Here is a 25,084-nt window from a genome sequence, read left to right as displayed (position 1 = left end):
GGTTTTTTGGGAAAATAAAATAACTCTATTTTTCTATAAAGTTCCTGACTTGGCCGCATTAATTCCCTGCCTCCACAACAGAAATCCATTGCTTCTTTCTCCTGTCACCTTTTGTGGTTGGGCTTGGTGGTCTTACAGGTCTCCTCCAACTGAAACAGTTCCATGCTTCACAGATTCACCTTTCCCTATCTTTTACTCTCTTTCCATCAGACAGAAGAGAAAGCAGTCAAATCCACCGACAAGAAACATTTACAGAAGCAGCCTAGACATATTTGTGTTGCAGAGGACAATCAATTAATTTCTCAGGACCATCATAAAAAAATATTTTATAGGAGAAAAAAATATTATTTTGTGTTACCCAAAAAAGAAGTTCTGACAAAGCTTAAAAGCGAAACAAAATCCATTCATACTTGTGGAGTGTTTTTAGTACATTGATCATTTCCTAGACTGTCCTAAAATAGATGCATGATTCACTTTCAGACCCAGATTAAGAAATATATATTGTGTGATGGTAGAGTGGATTTCTAAACTCTGCACTGTGTTGGTATTCATTGTGTGATTAGTGTTGAAAGTGAAAGGGTAATCAAGGGGGAAAAAAGAAGGAAAAAGAAAAAAAATAACAGTTAGAGGATTTTTCTATAATAAATCCTTTCAGACCACAGTGAATTTGTGCTATGATTTTTGTACAATTATCCAACAGTTTTGAAGATGAACTGAAATACAGCCAAGAACTGCCACCACCACACTTCCAGCTGTACATGCTTCTATGTTCCAGAAGTTTTTAGAGGACCTTGAAATGAGAGTGTTTCAAAATAGGAACAAGCATGAAACATGCGCAACGACAAAGCTATGGGTGTGCTGTACATTTGTGGGCAAGCTCACATTTAACAATGGCATTATGAAAAGTAAGTTAAATATAAATATATATATATAAAGAATTGTCCCACCAAAGGGATATTTTTCAACCTAATTTTTGCAAAAATTGACATGAAACCCAGGTGTAGCTTGACTGAAAGGCAGATCTTGGTCATGCCAAAGGAAATTCAAGTTGGATATTAGGAAAAATTTCTTCTCAGAGTTCTCAGATGTTGGAACAGGCTGCCAAGGGAGGTGGTGGAGAGATGTAGCTCAGTGATAGTAGCTTTCCAATAGTGGTGGGATTGTGAACTCTACTTGAGCAGTTCGATTAAATGATTTCCAAGGTCTCTTTCAACCTCAACAGTTTTATGTTTCCATAATCACAAAAAGTAATTTAATCTTCATACTGATGGGGAAACTAGGTAAATGAAGACCTCTTCCTTTGTGCACTACTGTTGCTGGTATTTATTCACTTTCATGGTTTGGTTTAAGATAAATTCTGAAGGACCTAGAATATTTTAGCAGGCATTAGAAACTTGCATTTAACATTTCACTTTACAACTTAATATTTGTCTGTTCATTGTCTGTGATGGTTTAGGCTCTTACCCACCCCCACCCCCCCCCCTCTGCACTTTTGGAATTGCCCCAGCTAACTCAGACGGCCTCTGGGAATATAAATGAAGCTATTTATTTTACAGCAGCAAATATACAAGCAGCTATTTACAATATATACAGTTATATACAGAAATATACAAAGGATAAACAATACAGAAGCACAACTCCCCTCCCAGAAACCTGAGTCCCCAGGAGGGGCTCTCAAACCACCCCAACACCTTCCCCGTCCCCTCTCAACCTTACCCCAGTTCTCAGGAAGAAGAGAGGTGCAGCCAAGAGATTAGGGAACAGGGTTAGTGGGAGCAAGGTTAATGAGATGTGACTAAGTCTGAAGGCAAAGGCAGAATGAAAAAAACAAAATGGAGAATGTTTCCTTCTTCTTCCCAGAGGTCTCAGCGTGACTGTGAGCGAAGGAGACAGAATTGTTTTTCATTTCACTGCCCATTATCTAGTTCTTTTACCAAAACATTCTAGCTTGCTTCAAACTAGCACATTGTCGATGATTGAAACAAGTTAATTATTAGCTTTGTTCTTGACAATATAAGAATTAATAAGGTGGAAATAAACCTTACAAAAGAGTTTATGAAACAGCTGCAGAAAATAAGGAAGATAATTTAATTGATGTGAAATTGTAAGGAATAACAAGCTGTACTCATATTTGCATTTCATCCAAAGGTTGCTCCTGAAGAACTTCGCTCTCCTCAGTAATTCACACCAGCTGTTCCATGTAAGCACTCTGCAACTCAATAGAGATCAAGGACATGCTTCCAGCAGAAGTGGAGAGGCATCAAGTTATTGCACAGAAATCACTGGAAAAGCTAGAGAAAATTTGTACTTTATGATGATTGGTTCAGGAGGATTTTGAAACTCTGTTGGAAAGTGTATTCTGCTTACTGTGAAAGGTAAAGCACCCAAACTTCAAACTTTTTTTTTTTTTTTACACTAATGCCCAGTGACAAATCTGCAGCTGATGTTTAAATGGACTACATTACATGCATTTTTATAAAAGGTAAACAAAACCCACAAATTACTGCCTGAGGAAATTTATTTCCATTAACAGTCTTTTTCTACTTTCCTCTGTGCACGTATTGCTCTCATCTCAGACATGACTTCACGGTATTGGACATCAATAACCATGTAAACAGGAAGACAAGTATAATTAGCAAAATAATAACAACTACAGATAATGAAGATATCACAGTAACCTTAGCCTGTTAAAACTGCATGGACATGAAATTAGACAACAGTGATACTGAGACACAACAGAGCACTCCAGAACTTGCTTGGTTTTGTTGCATCATGAGAATCAAGACACCAGGAGCCCATCTTCTATCTCAATTTCTATGAAACTCCATTTGAGTGCTTTATTAATAAAATCAGTGTACAAGAGATCTCAGCACCAAAAGTTTTCCATTAGATGACACCATGACTTGTTCATCCAAACCAAAGTCACTTCTCATCAAGAAAACCTTTCCTCAGACTGCTTTTCAAAGATTCAAACTATGGGGCTTCCATCACTTCTCTCTAGAGACTATTTCACAATTCTAATAGACCTCACTATTAGACACATTTCTCTGGTAATAAGACTAAATTTTCCTTTGCTCAATTTCATCCCTGCAAAATGCATCCCTTGGTTGCAGTATGAAACACTTGCTGGTTCAAAACTAACCATGTGTCTTTTTCCTTCCAAGTAGCAGCATAACCTGCAGTGCTCTGGTTTAATTCACTTTATTTTAAAGATTTTGAATGCTATGAAAGCAAACATTTCACTAGATATATAAAAAAGCCTTCCCTCCCATCCCCCAATTGTTGCTTCTCCATGAGTGAGAATTCCACTTCCACTCCCCCAGTTCCCATACTCTGCAACTCAGAAAAAATGCACTTTTATGGCTTGGTTTCTGTCTGCATGGATTTTCATGAGCAGCTCACCATTCACAGAAGAAAACTTAAGTTCTGAGTGAGTGAACACTTAAACTTCGTTAAACACATATTTTCAAGGTCTATTTTCATATACTGAATGGACATATCTAGTACATCCTGGTTCATTCAAGAGGGTTCTCTTCATTTAAATTTTAAATATTTAAATACTACACTAACCTCATTGCTGTCTACAACTACCTGAAGGGAGGTTGTAGCCAGGTGGGGCTGGTCTTTTCTCTCAGGCAGCCAGCAATAGAACAAGGGGACACAGTCTCAAGTTGTGCCGGGGAAAGTATAGGCTGGATGTTAGGAGGAAGTTCTTCACAGAGAGAGTGATTGGCATCGGAATGAGCTGCCCAGGGAGGTGGTGGAGTCACCGTCCCTGGAGGTGTTGAAGAAAAGCCTGTATGAGGCACTTAGTGCCATGGTCTGGTTGACTGGCTAGGGCTGGGTGCTAGGTTGGCCTGGATGATCTTGGAGGTCTCTTCCAACCTGGTTGATTCTATGATTCTATGTAAACATATTTCCTCAATAAAAAGAATAAGAAATAAAATAATAAAATGAGGAACAAAAGAGGGAATGAGGGAAAGGGAGATACAGGAATATATTAGTGAATAATTTATTTTAACAATATTTTATTTCTGGAATACTTACATTGATTTTAATTCTATATTATTGCATAGTTACCCATGAGGAGCCATATTTTGCCATGACCCTGTTCATCAGAATACCAGCAGGGTTGCAGTATATCAACACAAACAGCCTTGTGCAAGCAGGCACTAGAAAAAAGGATCTTTTTTTGTTGTTATGGGTTTTTTTTTTCCAGTTTGAAGGCCATTCTGTACAACAGTGTACACACAGTTGGTGTTTCCTTGAGAGTACTTCAAGGTACCTTACCAGGGTCCACGTCTACACTAGTCTTAAATCATACACATCTCCAAGCACTGACATAGATACTGACTGTCTAAGGGTTATTATTCAAGCATCTTAGGACCCTCAAATATTTAGAAATTAAGAAAATTGGTAAGAACAGGTGGATTTCATAAAAAGCTACAGGAAATGACTTAGGCTCAGCTGAAGGTGAAATTCAGTGATCGATTCTGAGAACTGCAGCATGGACGTGTTCAAAATGAAATGTCACAGGGGTGGCATAGCCCCAGGAGTTTTTTTAAAGGACATATATATTAGCAAGTCATACCGGATCATTTTAGCAGAGCAACATTTGGTCAAGTGAACATCTATCTTGCTTTAACTAGAGTTTGTTTTAAAATCAGGGTCAAGTGAACTTGTTTTACTAAAACAAGAACTGACCTGAACCTTCACCAGACATGAACTTCTTAGTAAATATTTCAGAGCACCATGAAAAATGTAAAAATTCTGCATAAATGCTTAAGCACATGATGTTTGATTCTGCCACCCTTACTCACATCAAGTAGTTTCTTACTCTTTGAGTAGTCCCACAAAACATATGCATTTACCCAGGGAATAAGGCAGCTGCACAGAGTAATGGTACAGAACAGCACTATTTTTGCCTACTCGTCTCTTCAGCAGTTGGTGAGGAAGATGTCTCACATACCAGACCTGACAGTAATGCACAATAAAATGCCTAGAGAGAGGTAGATACCACTAGGTTTAAAGCAGCTTCTGGACTAGACCCTTTTCTAATCTCTGCTTAAAGTACAGTACTTAGTAACAATCTGAATCCATTTTTTCCATGTTAAAATCTTCTTTTGACACTGCATCTGTCACACAGCCAACATGTCTGACCCAGATGTACTGAGTAAGCCCCACAGATTATTTGTCAAACAAATTCTGGGACCTAATATTTGAGTCTTTTATTTAATTGGTATGCAAATGAAGAAACAAGACAGCATTTGTGCTCGATACAGTTGTCACTTCAAATTCTGATAACATTCATTATTATGCTTACAGATGTTTTTTTTACACCTAACATCTGCCAATACTACCTAAACTGCAGGAAGTTGACAAACCTGTACAAACTTCCTCTCAGTCTCCCTCTTGCTTTCTGTTATCTGTTCCATGCACACTAATTTTGTGCATCTGAGGCCTCTGCTCGCCAGAATTATGCCTGCTTCCTAACACCTCTGCCTCCAGAGCTTTGGATTTGAAATTGAACAGACACAGAGCCAATTTATCATAGGATGACATGTGTCATGTTCATGGTATAACCAGAGGGACCTACTGTATGCACTGTATTTATCCTTTTGTTGTCAACATGGACAAAGACAATACCAGCAATAGGCAGCTATTAAATTTTTTTAAATGTAATACATATACTTAACCATTGTTCTGTTAGAGTTGAGCTTTTTAAATGTAGCACTAGCTCGTTTTGTTTAACACCAGATTTCCTTTGTCAGATAATCATCTGTCATTCAGGCGTGCGGCATATTAAAATATGTGAGCACCAAATACCAATGCATTAGCAGCAAGGCTTCAGAAAAATCAACATAAAACCATTTCATACATACTCTTTCTGCATCTAAGAATCATAATCAGATTTAATGACAGCTTACACATATTTATATACACTAATGTTGTTTGTAGATATATTTACACTTAACTATGCATAATGTGTTTGCAGAATAGGCATAAATATGTATATACGTATCTCTGCAAATATAGGTGTGTGTACGTGTCTGAATGTGCTGTTCCATACACATGTAGGTATATATATAAAACGTGCAGTTTTCTAGACATAAAGAAGCAGACAAAATTAGTAGCCTGAATGAATTAAATAAGCACCTCAAAATGTTGAGAAGAGATTTCTATCAGAAATGTATGTCCAGAGATTTCATTTCCAGGGAGCAAGACAGCAAAAGTTGATGGAATTTGCCTGTCATCTCCTGACTCTGAGCCACCCCAGGGAGAGAAAAATCCCTGGCACCTTTCAGCTGGTTTCCAAGTACGATCCCTGACACCTCATTCACCTGCCATCTTTTGCTGAGGAAAATCCCAGAGCAGGCAATGGGTCTACTCTTTTGCTGCATTGATAATCTTGCAGTGTGGCTTTATTTTAAATAATATTGTTCCTACAAAATCTTCATAGTTAATTTTAGTGGTCTATCTACACAATAACACAGAGGTGGGTTTCAGGAAGTAGTAAACCCGGAGAGCTTCTTGAATGGCTTTGTTTCAGTAGCAGGTAGATATCAAGCAGAGACTACAACTCAACAACCTGGGAAAAAAAAAAGATCTATTTTTACAAGTAGATTTCTCATTTGGCAGGAAAAAAAAAAAGAAGAAGATATTGTTTATTCAAATACATTTCATAATTTCAGGTTGCATGTCAGCTAGTTATTCTGAATTCACAGGCTATCAGAAGTCACCAAGGTCATACCTTATTACTTCTCCTCTCACACTGGATGAATGAATCAGTTTAAACAGGGGATTAGAACACAGTATATAGTGAATAATGGCTGGGCATACCATACTTCATAGTGCACAATTTTAGTTATACAACTATTCCAAATGCACAAGAAAATGGATTTGAACATTTTCATAGAGTGCAAATGATTGCATAATAGAACAAATTATGCATATGTGATTTGATTTACACTATTACAGCCTTAATACAAATGGAGGAGGGAATCTTGTTCCATGCACATACACTAATGAGAGATAATCTACAACCACTCTTTCCCAACTTAGCAGACTGTGAGTTTCCCATTTTTTATTTGCCAGTGTGAGATGCATCAGATTTTACTGCTGAATGTGAGGGGTAGAAAAGAGTTGGTTAAAGTCTTCAAAAATTCAGAGTAGATTCAGATTGCTTCTTAGATGAAGTGCAGGGTGAAGTGCTTTGATCTTATTTGATATTATTCAGTTCTTCTTGATAATATAAAAACATACTGGGAGAAAAGATAGCAGGGTGAGGGGCAGAAAGATAAATAATGGGTGAAAACAGGAAAGCATTAACATGAAATAACCACTTAATTCCCATTCTTCATAACAGTCTCTCTTCTGGAGGAATAAAAAGAAATGGAAAGTTAGGCAATACATTTCTGCTGGAAGTTAGCATAAAAGCTAACTAGAACCAGGCATATTATGGATCTTGTTTTGTTTTATTTTTAAACAATTGGAGGGAGAAAAAGCTTGGATTTAGCAGAGAATTTGCAACTGAAAATTTTCTGACAGCACTGCCTCTGCCCATCTGTGCAAAGATTTTTAGCAACGCAAACATAGCAGTGATGAAGAACACAACATGAAATACTGTGTATTTGGCTCAATCCAAGATAGCAGCCAAGGAGCATTGCTCAAAAATCACAAAATTACTGTGCAAGTTTTCTAGCATAAATATTCCAGTGGATAGCTGTTAATTGCCAAACCACTCACTGGTCAATTCTCACTATCACATACTTAAAAGATTTAAAGAGAGTTTTGTGTTTATCACAGGGCAGCAACAAGGACTAACAGTGAAGTGTGGGTGGGAGATTTCCCTATTCACACCATACAGTCTTTCTCTTCATTTCCCAAATCCATGAATGTCCTTCTTCCTATAGAAGAGCTTAATGGTGTTCATATTTTGTGGACAAGATGCTATTGATTTTATGGAACTAACTACTGGAGCAATGGAAATGAGACAGAAAAGGCAAACACCAGGCAGAAATAGGCCAAATTGTCTGCAAGAAGATGGGTGTTGGAAGTGGCCTCTCATCCAATTCCCCTGCCAGAACAGGTTTACCAGGAGCAGGCAGGTTTTGAATGTCAGAATAGAGATTCACACCTCCAGGCATTCTGTTTCACTGCTTCAACCACCCTGTAAGTCAAGTTTCTCCTCATGTTTAGACAGAACTTCCTACATTCAAGATTGTGCTCATTAACCACTTGTTCTGCTACTGGTTACCACCGAAGAAAGACTATTTCTGTCTCCTGCCATCCACCCTCTAAGTATTTATCCTCATTGATAAGATGCCTCTTCAGTGTTCTCTTCTCTAGGCTAAAAAGCCTCATGTCCCTTAGCCTTTCTTCATAAGACAGTTGTTCTCACAGCCCTTTGATCTAGCCTCTCCATCAGTTCCCTCTCCTTTCTTGAACTGGGCAGCCCAGAACTGAATCTGTAGCACAGATGAAGCCTCACCAGTTCTTTCTCCATAGAACTGAATTTCAGCAGATCAGCACCTTTACTCTCCTGGTGCAGAGTGTTACTTCTTCCAAATGCAGTTCCCTATGCTTGTTGAATGTCACATGGTTCTCCTCTTCCCATCTCTCCAGCCTGTCCAAGTCACACCTTCTGGTGTGCCAGCCACTCCTCCCAGTTTTGTGCCATCAGCAAACTTGCTGAGGGTACACTCCAGCTCTTCATCAGGGTATTTGTGAATATATTGAACAAGGTTTTGGTGAAGCCACACCTTGAGTATTGTGGTCAGTTTTGGGCACCACATTACAAGAGAGATGTGGAGGTGCTGCAGTGGATCCAGGGCAAAAAAGCTGGTGGAGGGCCTAGAGAATAAACCTTATGAGGAGCAACTGAGGGGTCTGAGGCTGTTTAGTTTGAGGAAGAGGAGGCTGAAGAGAGACCTCAATGCTGTCTACAGCTACCTGGAAGAACATTGTGGAGAGGCTGGTGACGGTCTCTTCTCTCAGGTAATTGGAGACAGAACAAGGAGGGATGTCCTCAAGCTGAGACTGAATAGATTTAGATTGGACATTAGGAAAAAGCTTTTTGTGGAGAGAGTGGTCAGGCACTGGAATGAGCTGCCCAGGGAGGTGGTGCAGTTGCCACTCCTGAGTGTGTTTAAGGGTTGTTTGGATGTGGTACTTAGGGATATGGTTTAAGGTGAATCTTGTAGAGTAGGGTTGTAGGTTTGGACTTGATCTCTTCCAACCTGGATATTTCTCTGATTCTGTGATTCTCTGGCTGGACCCAGTACCAGACCCCTAGGGAACACCACAGGAGAAGGCTGTGCCACTAACTACAACCTGAGCTCTACACATCAGGCAGTATTCAATCTGCCCTGCTGTGCATTCATTTAACCCACATTTCCTAAGCTTCTACAAAACAAAATGTCTTCATCTGCTTTGCAAAAATAATACAATTTGGTTCTGTTTTACCACAAATACAGGAGAACATAGAAACAATGACTGGGGTAAATTCTATGTGAATGTTTTACAGCTCAATTGATTCAAGGCTACTCATATCTGTTAGTTATCTCTTGTGACATGATCATGGATATTTCCTGGCAAGATTCTTATAAGTGACTAAAACACTTTTTTTTTTCTTAATTTCTGATGTTCTCAGCCATACATTTAAATTATCTCCTCACCGACAGTCCTGTAAGTGGCTGAAACACAAATTTCTCCTCAGTTTCTGCAATTTTCAGAGGTATTAATTAAAAAAAAAAAAAGTGAATCTCATACTTCAGCTCCAGTAAAATACCTACAGACAACAGTACACTTGTTTCATTGTTCTTGGATAATGGAAATTATTTCCCATTGCACAAGTTACACAACTGCACAATTATGCACTAAGACTTTTCCGACAGATAGAACATAGCCAGGCATATATTTATGTGAGGACCAAATCTGAAAACAAATATTTGGGTCTTTTAAATGCTCCTGATAGAAGCACAAAGGAGGGTGAGTAGAGTTTTCATCACCCTCCAGCCTTGGCAGCAGCTACATCAGTCTAAATGAGAAAGACAATGAAGTTGAAACTAAACGCAAAAGAAGGCAAAAACTATGTCGGGAGAGACAATATGTTCTTTTACTTATTTATCTCTCACTGAAAATTTGCTTATCTACCTTTAAGTGAAAATACTCTCAAAATGAGTGAAATTGTTATTACCTCCTATAACAAATAATCCACATTCTCTATAGAGATTAGAAAATGTCTTGTTTCTTAAAATAAAAAAAAAAACAAACAAGCAAACAATAACAAAGGAGAAATAAAAAAAGAGAGAGAGAGAGAGAGAGAGAGAGAGAGAGAGAGAGAGAGAGAGAGAGAGAAGGAAACAAAACCATAGGACAAAAACTCTGGCTTGGCCACTTGCATAACCCACATTGCAGCAGAACAATCACCACATGTTTAGCTGGGGATTTTATACATATATATAGATATCTCTAAGTAGGATATCTGTATGTTCAGAAATTCATGCTGATGAGAAAATGTTGCTCACATACAATATAGGGGGTTTGTTTTGCCTTTCTTGAATGATTTTTTGATAGACAAATCTGTCTAGAATTGTTTTATTGAGATACACAAGCAAATGGGCAGATAACTGAGACTCGTTTAAGCAACAGACCTTAATATCAGTGCTAGAAAGAAAGCTCAACCCCACACTTCCAGCTCTGCTCAATAGACATTTAGTTATCTATGGTATTGAGAATAATTTATAGAATCATAGAATCATAGAATCAACCAGGTTGGAAGAGACCTCCAAAATCATCCAGGCCAACCTATCACCCAGTCCTAGCTAATCAACTAGACCATGGCACTAAGTGCCTCATACAGGCTTTTCTTGAATACCTCCAGGGATGGTGACTCCACCACCTCCCTGGGCAGCCTATTCCAATGCCAATCACTCTCTCTGTGAGGAACTTCCTCCTAACATTCAGCCTATACTTTCCCTGGAACAACTTAATACTGTGTCCCCTTGTTCTATTGCTGTTAGCATGGGAGAAGAGGCCACCCTCCACCCGGATACAATGCCCCTTCAGGTAGCTGTAGACAGCAATGAGGTCTCCCCTGAGCCTCCTCTAGGCTAAACAACCCCAGCTCCCTCAGACTCTCCTCATAGATTTTGTGTTCCAGGCCCCTCACCAGCTTTGTTGCCCTTCTCTGGACACATTCCAGCACCTCAGCATCTCTCTTGAATTGAGTGGCCCAGAACTGGACACAGTACTCAAGGTGTGGCCTGACCAGTGCTGAGTACAGGGGAAGAATAACCTCCCTTGTCCTATTGGCCACACTGTTCCTGATGCAGGCCATTGGCTCTCTTGGCCACCTGGGTACAATGCTGGCTCATCTTCAGCCTACTATCTATCAGTACCCTCAGGCCCCTTTCCTCCTGGCTACTTTCCAGCCAGTCTGTCCCCAGCCTGTAGTGCTGCTTGGGGTTGTTGTGGCCACAGTGTAGAACCCTGCACTTGGCCTTGTTTAATCTCATCCATTGGCCTCTGCACACCCATCCAGCCTGGCCCTCTGCAGGGCTCTCCTACCTTCCAACAGATCCACAGCTGTTCCTAGCTTGATGTCATCTGCAAACTTACTGATGCTGGACTCAATCCACTCGTCCAGATCATCAATAAAGATATTGAACAGGACTGGGCCAAACACTGATCCTTGGGGAACACCACTAGTGACAGCTGCCAACTGGATGTGGCACCATTCACCACCACTCTCTGGGCTCTGCTATCCAGCCCGTTGTGATGGTTTGGGGGTTACCCCGCCCCTCCCACACTTTGTATTTGCCCCATCTAACTCAGACGGACCCTGGGAATATAGATGAAGCAATTTATTTACAGCTAGCAGAATTTACAAGCAGCTATTTACAATATATACAGTTATATACAATTATATACAGAAATATACAAAGGATAAACAATACAAAAGCACAACTCCCCTCCCAGAAACCTGAGTCCCCAGGAGGGGCTCTCAAACCACCCCAACACCTCCCTCGGCCCTCTCAACCTTACCCCAGTTCTCAGGAAGAAGAGAGGTGCAGCCAAGAGGTTAGGGAGCAAGGTTAATAGGAGCAAGGTTAATGAGATGTGACCAGGTCTAAGGCAAAAGCAAGAGTGAGAGACAAAATGGAGAAAGTTTACTTCTTCTTCCCAGAGCTCTCAGCGAGACTGTGAGAGAAGTTGACATCAATTGTTTTCATTTCACTGCCTGTTATCTAGTTCTGTTACCAAAACATTCTAGCCTGCATCAAACTAGCACACCCATTCTTGATCCAGCACAGAGTGAATCTGTCCAAGCCATGAGCTGCCAGCTTGGCTAGGAGCTTCCTGTGGCAGACAGTGTCAAAGGCTTTGCTGAAGTCCAGGTAGACTACATCCACAGCCTTCCCCACATTCACCAGGCAGGTAACCTGATCATAAAAGGAGATCAGGTTGGTGAGGCAGGACCTGCCCTTCCTAAACCCATGCTGGCTGGGCCTGATCCCTTGGCCATCCTGTAGGTGCTTTGTGATGGCACCCAAGATTACCTGTTCCATGACCTTGCCTGGCACTGAGGTCAGGCTCACAGGTCTGTAGTTTTCTGGCTCCTCCTTATGACCCTTCTTGTGGATGGGTATCACACTGGCCAGCTTCCAGTCTTCAGGGACCTCTCCAGTGAGCCAGGACTGCTGATAAATGATGGAGAGTGGCTTGGCCAGCTCAGCTGCCACCTCTCTCAGCACCCTAGGGTGGATCCCATCCAGTCCCATGGACTTGTGAGGATCCAAATGATGCAGCAGGTCCCTTACTGCTTCCTCATGGATTAGAGGGGGACTATACTGGTCCCTGACTCCATCCACCACTTCAGGAGTCCAGCTGTCCTGGAGACAACCTGTCCCACTACTGAAGACTGAGGCATAGAAGATGTTAAGCACCTCTGCCTTTTCCTCATCCTTTGTCACTATATTCCTCTCTGTATCTAACAAGGACTGGAGGTTGTCCTTGGCCCTTCTCTTGCCATTCATATATTTAAAGAAACACTTTTTATTTTCCTTGGCAGCCGTGGCCAGCCTGAGCTCCAAGTGGGCTTTTGCCTCTCTAATTTTTTTTCTACAAGACCTAGCAACTTCCTTGAACTTTTCCTGGGACACCTCCCCTCTTTTCCAAAGGTGATACACTCTCTTTTTAATCTTTAATTCCTTCAGCAGCTCCCTGCCCATCCAGTCTGGCTGCCTCCCTCGTCAGCTCATCTTCTAGCTCAATGGCACTGCCTGCTCCTGTGCCTTCAGGAGTTCTTTCTTGAAGTAGGTCCAACCTTCCTGGACCCCTTTGTTTTCAAGGGCTCTTTCCCAAGGAACTTTCTGAGTTAGTTCCTTAAATAGGCTGAAGTCTGCTCTTCAGAAGTCCAGTGTGGAGATTCTGTTGATGCCCCTCCTGGTTTCTCCATGTATTGAAAACTCTCTAATTTCATGGTCACTGGACCCCAGGCAGCCTCCAACCACCACATCCCCTACCAGCCCCTCTCGATTTGTGAGCAGCAGGTCAAGCAGGGCTTACCCCTGGTAGGCTCACGTAACAGCTGGGATAGGAAGTTGTCTTCCACACATTGCAGAAACCTTCTAGACTGCTTCTTCTCTGCAGTGTTTAAGTCCCAGCAGATGTCTGGTAGGTTAAAGTTGCCCACCAGAACAAGGGCAGGTGATCTTGAGGCAGCCTCCAGTTGTTTTCTGCTAGTTTGAAGCAGGGTAGAATGTTTTGGTGAGAAGAACTAGATTATAGGCTGTGAAAGGAAAACAATGATGATGTCTCCTTTCCTCAGAGTCTTGCTGAAGAAGAAACAAAAACATTAGATAACACTCTCACCATTTTCACTCACTCTGCCTTGGGCTGCTGACTGAGCAACATCTTACTCCCTAACCTCACCTTCCATTTAGTCTAACCCACCTTTGCTTCTTAACCTCTTGGCCGAACCTCTATTCTTTCTTAAGACTGGGTTAAAGTTGAGAGGGGCAGGGGGAAGGTGCAGGGGTGGTTGAGAGCCCCTTCTGGGGACTCAGGTTTCTGGGAGGGGAATTGTGTTTCTGTATTACCTTTTTACTTTGTATTTTTCTGTCTATAACTGTATATACTGTAAATATCTGCTTGTATATTGTGCTAGCTGTTAATAAATAGCTTCATTCATATTCCCAGAGCTAGCTGAGTCTAGTCTGGGTATTTCTAAAGTGTGGGGAGGTGGGGTACACCCAAACCATCACATATTTAAAAGTAATAAATCAACCTCTTCTTCTTGATTGGGTGATAATATAACAGACTACAACCAGGATATCAGTCTTGTTGGCCTTCCCCTTAATTCTCACCCATAAAGACTCTACTTGATCATCCTTGATTTCTACCCCCATGACATCCAGAGCATTCCTAATATACAGAGCCACTCCTCCACCTCTTCTCCCTTGCCTGTCTCTCCTGAAGAGTCTGTAGCCACTGATTAGAGCACTCCAGTCATGCGAGTCATCCTGCTGTTCATTTACTGTTCATACAGTAAAGCTGTCTACATCTCTATACTTCCACATATACTGAAAATATTTTTACCAAGTTACTAAAAAATAAATCAAAGATATAGAAATTGTATTTTCTTTATGATTTCTTGGTCTTATTAAAATGTAGTGAAAATGCTACCACGTTTCAGGGATGGCAACAATATCATAGTTTTCCTCCAGCGCCAAAACTTCCAGTTCCTCTTGTTTGTTACCCATACTGCGTGCATTAGTGTACATGCACTTCAGCTGGGCTGCTGCTTTTGCCCCTATCTCTAGCCTACCATCCTCAATTCCTTTTGATTTATCTCTAGTACTCCCCCTTCCACTCTAGTTTAAAACCCTCTCAACAAGCCCAGCCAGCTCATGTGCCAGGGTCCTTCTCCCCCTCTGCATCAGTTGTATCCCATCTGTTGCTTGCAGACCTGTGGCAAGATGAAGTTCCCCAAGACCAAGGAATCCAAAGTTTTGTTGGAGGCACCAACCTCTGAGCCACTTGTTCATCAAATACACTTTTCTATTCCTCTCTGCCTTCCAACCTGTGACTAAAGATATAGATGAAAAGATTACCTGTGCCCCTGCTCCCTCAACTGCTTTTCCCAGTGCCTTGAAGTCCTTTTTGATAGCTTTTAGCCCTGTTATCAACCTCATCATTCCCTGCCTGTATAACTAATAAGGGATAGTAATCAGAGGGCTGCACTACAGTAGGCAGTCTCCTGGTAACATCCCTGACCCGGGCTCCAGGGAGGCAGCAGAGCTCCCTGTAGAAGGGGTCTGGCCAGCATATGGGGCCCTCTGTTCCCTTCAGAAGGGAATCACCAATAACAATTACCCTTCTCTTTTTCTTCTGGGTACTTGTTCTGATGCAAGGGGGCAACTGATTTGTCTCAGTTGCCCTCCCAGCCCTCCCAGCTGGTGATGCTTCTGCCTGCTCCAGGATCACCTCATCCTCAACCTCTAGTGCCCTATATCTGTTGTGTAAGGGCAGCTGAGGATGTGAGGATGACTGGAAGGGCTTACCCTTGCCCCTTCTGGCAGGTACCTGCATCCATTCTCCTTGGTTGCTTAGTTCATCTCCCTCTGGCAAGGGGGACTGCAGAGCATGGTGCTCTCTTTTACATTCCCTTTAAGCCTTGAGGTGTTCCACCTCTCTTTTGAGTTCAGCCACTAGGTTAAGCAAACTATTAATCTGCTCACACCTAATGCAGCCAATGCCTCTGTCTCCCTCGACTTCGAGTGCCAGGCTCCAACACTCCTCACATCTAGTTGCCTGGACACCTGCATTCCTACAGGTGGGCTCTGTTTGGGTGCTCACAATTTTACAAGTATTGTAAAACTTGGACCTAGTTTGCACCATGTCTCGCTCTTGGAAGTCATAATAAACTTGCTTGGATTTTTCTTCATTTTATTTTTTTAATCCATACATTTCATCATACAACGAGAGAAGAAAGGCAGCAGGCACCGTGTTAATTCATAACGACATCGGGTTGTTCAGCTTACAGAAGAGAAGCCTCTGGGAAGACCTTTTGGTTGCCTTTCAGGACTTAAAGATGTCTCTAAGTTGGGGAGAGACTTCTGAGCAGAGCCTGTTGTGACATGACTTGAAACTGAAAAATAGAGATTCAGACTAGATGGAAGGAAGAAACTTACTTTAATAGTAGTGAGACAAGCCCAGATTGTCCAGAGAGGTGATAGATCTTTATTCCAGGAAGCACTCCAGGTCAGATAGTTAGGAGCTCTGAGCAACCTGTTTTAGTTGCAGATGTCTCTGTTGACTGCAGGGGTTTGGACTAGATGACCTTTAAAGGTCTCTTCCCACCCAAGGTATTCTATGATTTTATGATTCTATTCCCTCTTCCACAAAAGCCCCAGCGGTCATTATTGGCAGAAAGTTGACCTATACCAAATACTCACAGAATCACACAATTATTGAGGATGGAATAGATCTCTGAGATCATCAAATTCAGCCCATGACACATCACCACCACTTTGACTAGGCCATATCACCAGGTGCCACATCCAATCCTTTCCTAAACACCTCCAGAGACGGTGACTCCACCATCTCCCTGGGCAGTCCATGGCAGTGTCTATTTACCCTTTCCATAAGGAAGTGCTGAAAAAAGTCCAAAATTCAACAATTATCTACAAGTTTCCCAGATCTACTCTATTCAACCTGACTTTGCCTGCAAAACACCAAAAGAAACTTCAATTTGCTGAGTGCTTTCACAAAATAAGGAAAATAGGTGTACAAAACAGCTGCTTGAAGAGTTTATGTGCAGTTTAAACAAACTCTTCTAACCCACCATCCAGTGAGTTCAAGACAATATATTTAATGGAAGAAGATGACTATTCCTAGTTCTTGGAGTCATGGTACTCTCCAGGTATATTCCCTTTTGTGTGTGGAACCTTGCTGCCAGTTCTGTCATAATAATTTATATTTTCAGGGCTTACAGTACAATGAAATTAAAATTAAAAAAAAAAAAAGTTAACCTGAGTCAGTTCAAAATAGGAAAAAGAAAGACAGAAACAAGAAAACAACAAAAAATATTGAAAGCTGTAATTGTTTTCTAGGGTACCAAAGGTTAGGTCTGTTAACAAGGGTCTTGCTTGTGACCCTTCAAGCCCTTTCCTATTCATCAGTGAGAAAAGCATTTTGACTTCTAGGAGGGCTTGAAAGTGCAAATTTTATCAGAGATCACGTCCAGACAGATTTCATTCTTAAGAGAAAGTAGAGATGGAGGCTGTGGTGAAGGTGGATAATAAGCAAATATTCACAGAGTCACACAGAACTGCAGAATGCCATGTTGGAAGAGACCCCAAGGATCATCTGGTCCAACCTTTGTTAATGTTTGAAAGATATATTTACAGTTGTATCTGGCTGTACATGAGAGCTACACTTATTCTGTATTGCCATCAAGTTTCTGTATTATTTCTTCAGCTAAGGAGGCTGTCCATGAATTATTTATCCATTTATGTAGCTGGTCGCTGCTGATAAACTGAGCAAACACGGGACTCCTCTGATATGACATATCACCCAGCTCACAGAAAATCTGATGCTTTATGTCAACTACCTAGTCATTGAAGGAGGACAAAATATAGGCAAGATTTAAAAAAAAAATTAAAAAAAAAAGAAGAAGGAAAAAAAGCCTATTGAAATGTTTCAGAAGTTAACTAAGAAAATCACCAATCCTTGAGATTAAGCATTAACAGTTTGAAGGGAAATTTGGGGTAGCTAGTGAGAAAGGCTAGAAGGATAAAATCAGGAAACAACTATGTTTCTTATCACCTCGTAGATTATTATTACTCGGTTGCAATTCAAACTAGTGGCTATGTTTCATTTTGGGAATTCATCTCATCCTAATGCTGTCATTCATCCATGGACTGGACTCATCTTTGGTTTCCCAAGTCACTGACTCAACCAATTTTCCCACTTTGTTTCATATAAATCATAAAGCAGCTGGGACAGGGTGCAGGGTAACAGGTGCTGACCAGGCTGATTGGTTTAAGCAGGATTGTTTGTGCTCAACAGGGTGCTGGGAAATTGCCCAGCACAATGTAGCATGAAGAAAGTTAACAAAAGTGTAAAAGATACCCACCAGGTAATGAGCAAAACACCATGTGTTTTTTTTTTTTTATTTGATGTATGTCTTTGTCACTTGGCAATGACGTTTCTCTGGCCAGTGACAAAGCTACTGTGTTTTCCTTTATAGTGACAGTCTTGTATCATTTTCTCTCTTTCTGTCTGTACAAGTTAAAAAACAAAAAGGGAGGGGAAGGAAGGGGGGGAGTGGAGAGGAGGGAGCAGAGATACCTGATGTTCTCTATTTGGTATAGGACGAGTGACAGCATACAAAGCGTGGATTGGATCCCTGCTGTGTCTGGGAGACACCAGTCAGCATAGTAAAGGTGGTCAAGTTACCATTGACTTGTCAAGTGTTAACTTTATTTTCTCGACAGGCTCAGTCCCATTTCAGCTAAAAGTGCAGTGGGGAGGAAAATAAAGCAAACCAAAAAAAAAAAAAAAAAAAAAAAAAAAAAAAAAAAAAAAGAACAAAAAAAATCAGGATTGTTCTACATACTGCCACAGATCAGGAATAGGAATTCCTATCCTTGTGCCTGATCTCAAACTAGCTACTTTTCAGAGTTGCTTTCTATGGTCATACCATACTCATTCGTATATATATGCATACATGCATATATATATATATATGTGTGTGTGTGTGTGTGTGTACTGAAGTCCAGTCTCAATCATGGAGGCCTATAGAAAAAGTTCCTGCCTTGGAAACCTACATTATATACTTAGTGGTAGTTGAGATTAATTTGGGTGGCTGACAAAAATTAATCATGGAACAGATATAAGGAGGACTCACTCTCTGTCCTCAGACACAATGCAAGCAGTTTTTTCAATCCACCAGATCTAGGCTTTCTAATTGTTTTGTCCCATGTGTTTTCACTTTTGCAACTACATGCTTTAGTCTTAAAGCCAGGGCAGTCTTTTGCAGTTCTTGAAGATGATCTTCTGATTTTCTTTCCTGTCAGGGACCTGTCAGTTTAATTTCAAAGCCCAGTTATGTTTCACTATTTATTTTCAATTGGTTTTGTAGCAATACTGCAAATGGATTCTTCCTGCTGCAGCCAGCAGTGTCAGAAGATCAGACTCACCTTCCACACTATCTGCTGCTCCTGTGTTTCTCTTTTCCTTGACTCCCACTCCTGAACTTTGACAATCTTTAAACTTTCAAGCAAACAATTGCTGTTCCAACATAATATTTTTCCTATACTGTCCCACATATTACTAGGTAGATAGATTTTAAAGGTGTAAGGAAGGTCTCACAAATTCACCCTCTTAATAATATTCATGATAAGTCCATCACTTTATACACCAGGACATATTTTTTATTATTTTTGCCAACAAATATTATCATGTTCATCATAAAAATGTCTAAAAAGAATATTTTAGTTGTGCAGAAAAGAGTAGGCATCCCTCTGTAATAGTTTATGTTACAGAGATGATGTTATTAAACTCCAGTGGCAGGTTTTTATTTATGCAGCTAAAGGAGAAAAAAAAATCAAGTTCTCAGTGATGTGAAAATAACTTCAATTCTTTACTTATGTACTAAGTGGGTTGAGCAGGATACAATCCCTGAATCCTTAAATTCAGGGATCTATTCATTGTTTCCTATAAATGAAATGCCAATGTGCATATGCACAGCCCATGTTGATAGACTCACAGATGTAGTTAAAACAACTGCAAGCAGCAACTATAAGGATACTATTAAGAAATGGAGGGGAAATTCCGTATACAGCTGTCAGTGATATAATAACACTAGAAATAAAATACTTTGCTGTCAGACAATATCCAGGTCCCTGGTTCTGTCTGAAATCAGTTTCCTTAGATAAGTAAAATATCTGTGCTGTACCATGCATTTGATTTCCTTTATGATAATAAAAGACTTCTACCCAGATGTGTTCCACCTTGTCTGGGTATGAAGTATTTCTTCTGCTAAGATACTCTGGAAACAGGGGAGATTCAACTCTTTTCATATTAATGCAAACTAGTCATTAGACATGAAAGCACAGTGAATAAGCCTGCAGAGCTAATCAAGGGGTAAATAACACTGAAATGCCTCCTTGCAGTATTTTCCTGAAAAAAAAAATCATTCAAATAGTTGAAATGTGGTTCTTCCTGCTCAACTGAGGCAACACGCATTAAATCATCAGTAACCTTACCATGTCTCATTGTCTACCTTCATTTCTTCAGGGCCTGTTGTACATTCAGGTCTATGCTTTATGCATAGGGTGCTGGAAATTAAACTTTCCTCCCTCGCACAGGTCACCTGGTCATCATCTTGACCTCGTTAGTCCCTTTTCTGGTTGACCTTGGGCTACAATAAACAGGCTGAATGGACTCCTCTTACCAGAGCTGCTTACTTGTCTTCTCACCTTTTCCAAAGACCTCTTTCTGCTTTGTCTGGTAGGTTTTCAGCATTTAATAATATCATGGGATAGAGGCTGCAGAGCACTGAAGCAAAGTGGGATGTGAACTATCAGTGCAGTGCCTCTAAACCTGCAGCCCAATTCCCACTTACCCTTGAGAAACTGTCTGCAGAAGCAGCAGATCTACTGCATTTGCAGAGTGCAGGTAAGCTCTTAATCCAGCTGCATGTCAGGAGCAATTCTGCAGCAAAGGATTCCATCAGAGCACCATTGTGTATTGCTATCTTAAGTTTTCCTAGATAAACAAACAAAACAAAACAAAACAAAAAAAAGCATGTAGTCTAAACCACTCTTTTCTACAGAACTGAAGAAAAGAATACAAAAACCCTAACTCCTCACACACACCCCAATAAATATTTGCCCAAAATTAGAGATAATATAACATGGCAACTAGTTATCTATTACTAGAGGTAAGGAGATAAGATATTATGAAGAGGAACCTTACTGAAATAATGGCTATCACATGGGAACCACCGCAGCATCTCTTTCCCCTTGTCTCTCAGATCCCAAAAAATAATTTGTCATGTAAAAAAAGACAAGAGGTGGCTAGCTAATTCCACTGAATTTTACCTGGGCATGCATCTTCTTCTGCTGTCACATTATCTGCCATTTCTCTTTCCTCATATCACTTCAATTTTTTTTTTGGCTTTGTAATTAACATCCACTTGAGCTGTTCTTATGCATCACTTGTAGTGATTCTGAAACTGAAAAGGTAGCTCAAAGCCTGCAGCTGGTGCAAATGAACATCACATGCTTTCCTTACTTTCTCAAAGAAATATAGCTAGAATCAAAAAACAACATGCAAACCCAAACCTATACCTTCTGTTTTTGCAGTTCTTCTAATTTTCACATGTGTGTCATACTTCTTTCTCAGGGAAAGAGTCAGAGTCAAACAGTATCAACAGAATCAACTCTTCTCAAGTAGTTCATACTCATTAGGAAATGTTATTCCTGTCTCTTAATATTATCCAGAAATGACTGTTCTCCAAAGAAACCCTTGCAAAAAGTCAAACAAAAAGTCTGTCTAGCTAGACAGGACAAGTAATAAGGACTTTACTCTTAAATATTTTATTAATATTTGCATTTTCAGTTATTGAATTTATTTCTATGCATCTTCAATAAAACTTATAAACTATATTTGTTTTAAGACTTTATCAGCCAAACCATGAATGTTCAAAATCTTTCATTGTGCTTATTATGTAATGATGTCGAGATTTTTGGCTCTGAGGACCACCAAAATGAAACTGAATCATCTAACTTTTCCAGCATCATCTACTGGTCGTTCCCTCTCATTCCCACAACCTATAGATGCTAGCTTTCTTTTCCCTTGTGTCCTGGTTAAAGCTAACAAGCCTTCCTCCTAAGGTTTCTGCTTCTTCATCACCTTATCATCAGTAAAACATTCTCTCTTTGTCTTGAATAGCTGGAGTTCTGAAGCTGTGTCTGAACACACAGAAATAGAGGAGCAGAAAGCAGAGTGGTAACAAAATTAAATAGCAAAAGGAAAGCAATTTCATGAGGTTTATTCTGAGTGGGTTTCTGTATCAGAGCTGTAAGTCACAGGATCACAGGATGTTAGGGATTGGAAGGGACCACCAGAGATCATCAAGTCCAGCCACCCTGCCAGAACAGGACCTAGTGCAGATCACACAGGAATGAATCCAGACGGGCTTGAAAGTCTCCAGAGGAGACTCCACAACCCCTCTGGAGGGCCTGTTCCAGTGCACTGTGGCCCTTACAGTAAAGAAGTTCTTCCTCATGTTGAGTTGGAACATCCATATCCCCTTGACCTATCACAGGGCACAAGTGAGCAGAGGCTGTTCCTGTCCCTCAGGTGTTTGTATACATTTACTGGAACCCCTCTCAGTCTTCTCTTCTCCAGACTAAACAGGCTCATATGTCTCACCTTTTCCTCATCAATCAGTGCTCCAGTCTGTTCATGATTCTTGTAGCCCTCTGTTAGACTTTCTCAAGTAGATCCCTGTCCCTCTTGAACTGGGAAGCCCAGAACTGGAACCAATATTCCAGGTGAGGTCTCACTAGGGCAGAGTAAAGGTGGAGAAGAACCTCCCTTGATCTGCTGGACATGCTCCTCTTAATGTACCTCAAGTAAACTTGAGTCAAGTAAGGAAGAGAAAGTATGTGCAATGTGCCCTTGTGGCCAAGAGAGCCAAAGTCAACCTGCAGTGCATAAGGAAAAGTGTGTCCAGAAGGGCTAGGGAGGTTCTTATTCCCCTCTACTATGCCCTAGTGAGACCACATCTGCAATCTTGTGTCAAATTTTGAGCTCCCCAGTTCAAGAGAGACAGACACCTGCTGGAGAGAGTCCGGTAGAGAGCCACAAGAATGACTGGGAGACTTGAGCATCTACCCTATGGAGAGAGACTGAGAGGCCCGGGGCTGTTTAGTCTTGAGAAGACTGAGAGGGAATGTCATCAACATTTATAAATATCTGAGAGGTGGGTGCCAAGTGGATGGGGCCAATCTCTTTTTGCTGCTCAGCAGCAATAAGACAAGGAGCAACAGCTACAAACTGGGACATAAAAGGTTTCATCTCAATATAAGGAGAAAATTCTTTACCGTGAAGGTGACAGAGCACTGGAACAGACTGCCCAAAGAGGTTGTGGAGTTTGCTGTGGAGACCTTCAAAACCTGCCTGGATGCACTCCTGTGTGAACCACCCTCAGTGACCCTGCCTTGGCAGGGGGAGTTGGACTCAATGTTCTCTGGAGGTTCCTTTCAACCTCTAAGGTTCTGTGTTTCTGTGATTCTCTGATTTTGTTCAAATGCAACCAGGTACAGACTTGTTTTGATGAACTTAAAGGAAATATTCCAGACAACAATGGTCAGTATTAATATTCTTGAAATAATCTTACATTACAAAGTTGCTCTTATTTTCACCACCTTATATTAGCACATGAAGTCATTCTCCACTCTGTAGATCCCAATTCTAAATGTATTTTCACATTCATTCAGCAGTTTCTGAAGATTAAGATAACACTGACTACTTTTTATTGGAGTTTAGCAAAAAAAGCCCAGCCTACCAGATTTGAGATGAGATCAATAAAGGGTCAAAATCCAAAGGGAAATTTTGATTCAGTTACATAAAAGTGTAAAAATAAATTTATGATGGAAGCCGAAGAGCAGCTTTAAATAGAGACCTTATTGCTGCCTTATTGCTGCCAATGCGATAGTCAAAACTAAAAAGTCTGGTTTCAGTACATGCTTCAAAACTGCCACATCCACTGAGGAAAAGATTGGGAATGTTCATTGCTGGTGATGACTCAAGAGTCAAGACAAGGGGACAAGAAAGGAGATGGGGAGATGTAGCATCTTAACCACAAGATCTACCACAAGCTCTCCACAGTAATCTGAAGACCAGAGAAACCATTCAGTTCTCAGATGAAAATGGCTTATAAGGAAGACATTGAAGCCATGGAGCATCAGGAATTTCAACAACCATTTTACAGAATGCAGAACATCCTTTCCCAAGACTGGAGTTTAAATTGACATCAGTCAATTAAACAACAAATGGGGATATGAGGTGAGGATGAATGACAAGGAAAGTAATTCCACAATGAATTCTTATTATATTTCTTCCCTTTGCTGTGCCTCATGCTCAAAACAATGTAGCCAGCCCAAAAATTCCAATTAATTTCTTTTCACTCTGTCTGCATTCAAGCTCTCAGATGGCTGTGGGTCGCAGACCTTCAAAAGAAAAAGAGCAAAACCCCAAACCTTGTCCATATAAATAGGAGTACAATAGATAATGCGTATGTAAGCATTATATCAGGGAGCCAAAAACACTACCAACAACATTCCCTACAGACAAAAAAAAAAAAAAGGAAAAAATGACAAACATTAAAAAGAATATTTCATCTGCCAATTAAAGAAACAAAGTAACTTGAAATTAAGGACAGAATCTTCAACAAAAAGTGACAAAAAGAGTAAAATATTTGCTAAGAAGTGCATTTAGTGAAATGTTTTCTGATGCTTCACCACATTAAAATCATCTAGTTTTTCTTTATGGATGTAGTCTGCTTGATTTTTTTTTTTTTTTTTTGGGGTGGGGGTTGTTTGTTTTTTGCTTTTCCACACAGGAAATTATCCCCAGGTCCAAACTTCTTCTAACCTTTTAAGACCCATTTTTACTATCGAACAGCCCGCAACAGTCTTAGGACATTGAGTTTTAGAGGAAAAAAAGTGATGACAAACGGAGGACTAGAAATGTGGCAGCCTGTGATCCATTTGAGAAATCTGAGAGAGATGTTTCATGACCAGGCAAATTCACCAAGAGATTAGAGCAAGCAGAAGAACTACCGAGTTGAAAAAAATCATCAGGGAAGCACAATGAACTTTTTATGAGCATTGGCTATCAAGGTGACCTTGGGTAAAAAGTTGAAGAACCTCTCTGTACCTATACTCTGTAAATCAAAACAAATAAAACTCTATAACACACAAAAAGAACATAAAACTCTTTATGAATAATGAACATCACAAAAGAGGAGAACAGTGGGCTTTGTGTTTATAACTGAGAC

The sequence above is a fragment of the Pogoniulus pusillus genome, chromosome Z (assembly GCF_015220805.1).
Source record: "Pogoniulus pusillus isolate bPogPus1 chromosome Z, bPogPus1.pri, whole genome shotgun sequence".
Lineage (NCBI taxonomy): Eukaryota > Metazoa > Chordata > Aves > Piciformes > Lybiidae > Pogoniulus > Pogoniulus pusillus.
This window is presented reverse-complemented; position numbering follows the sequence as displayed.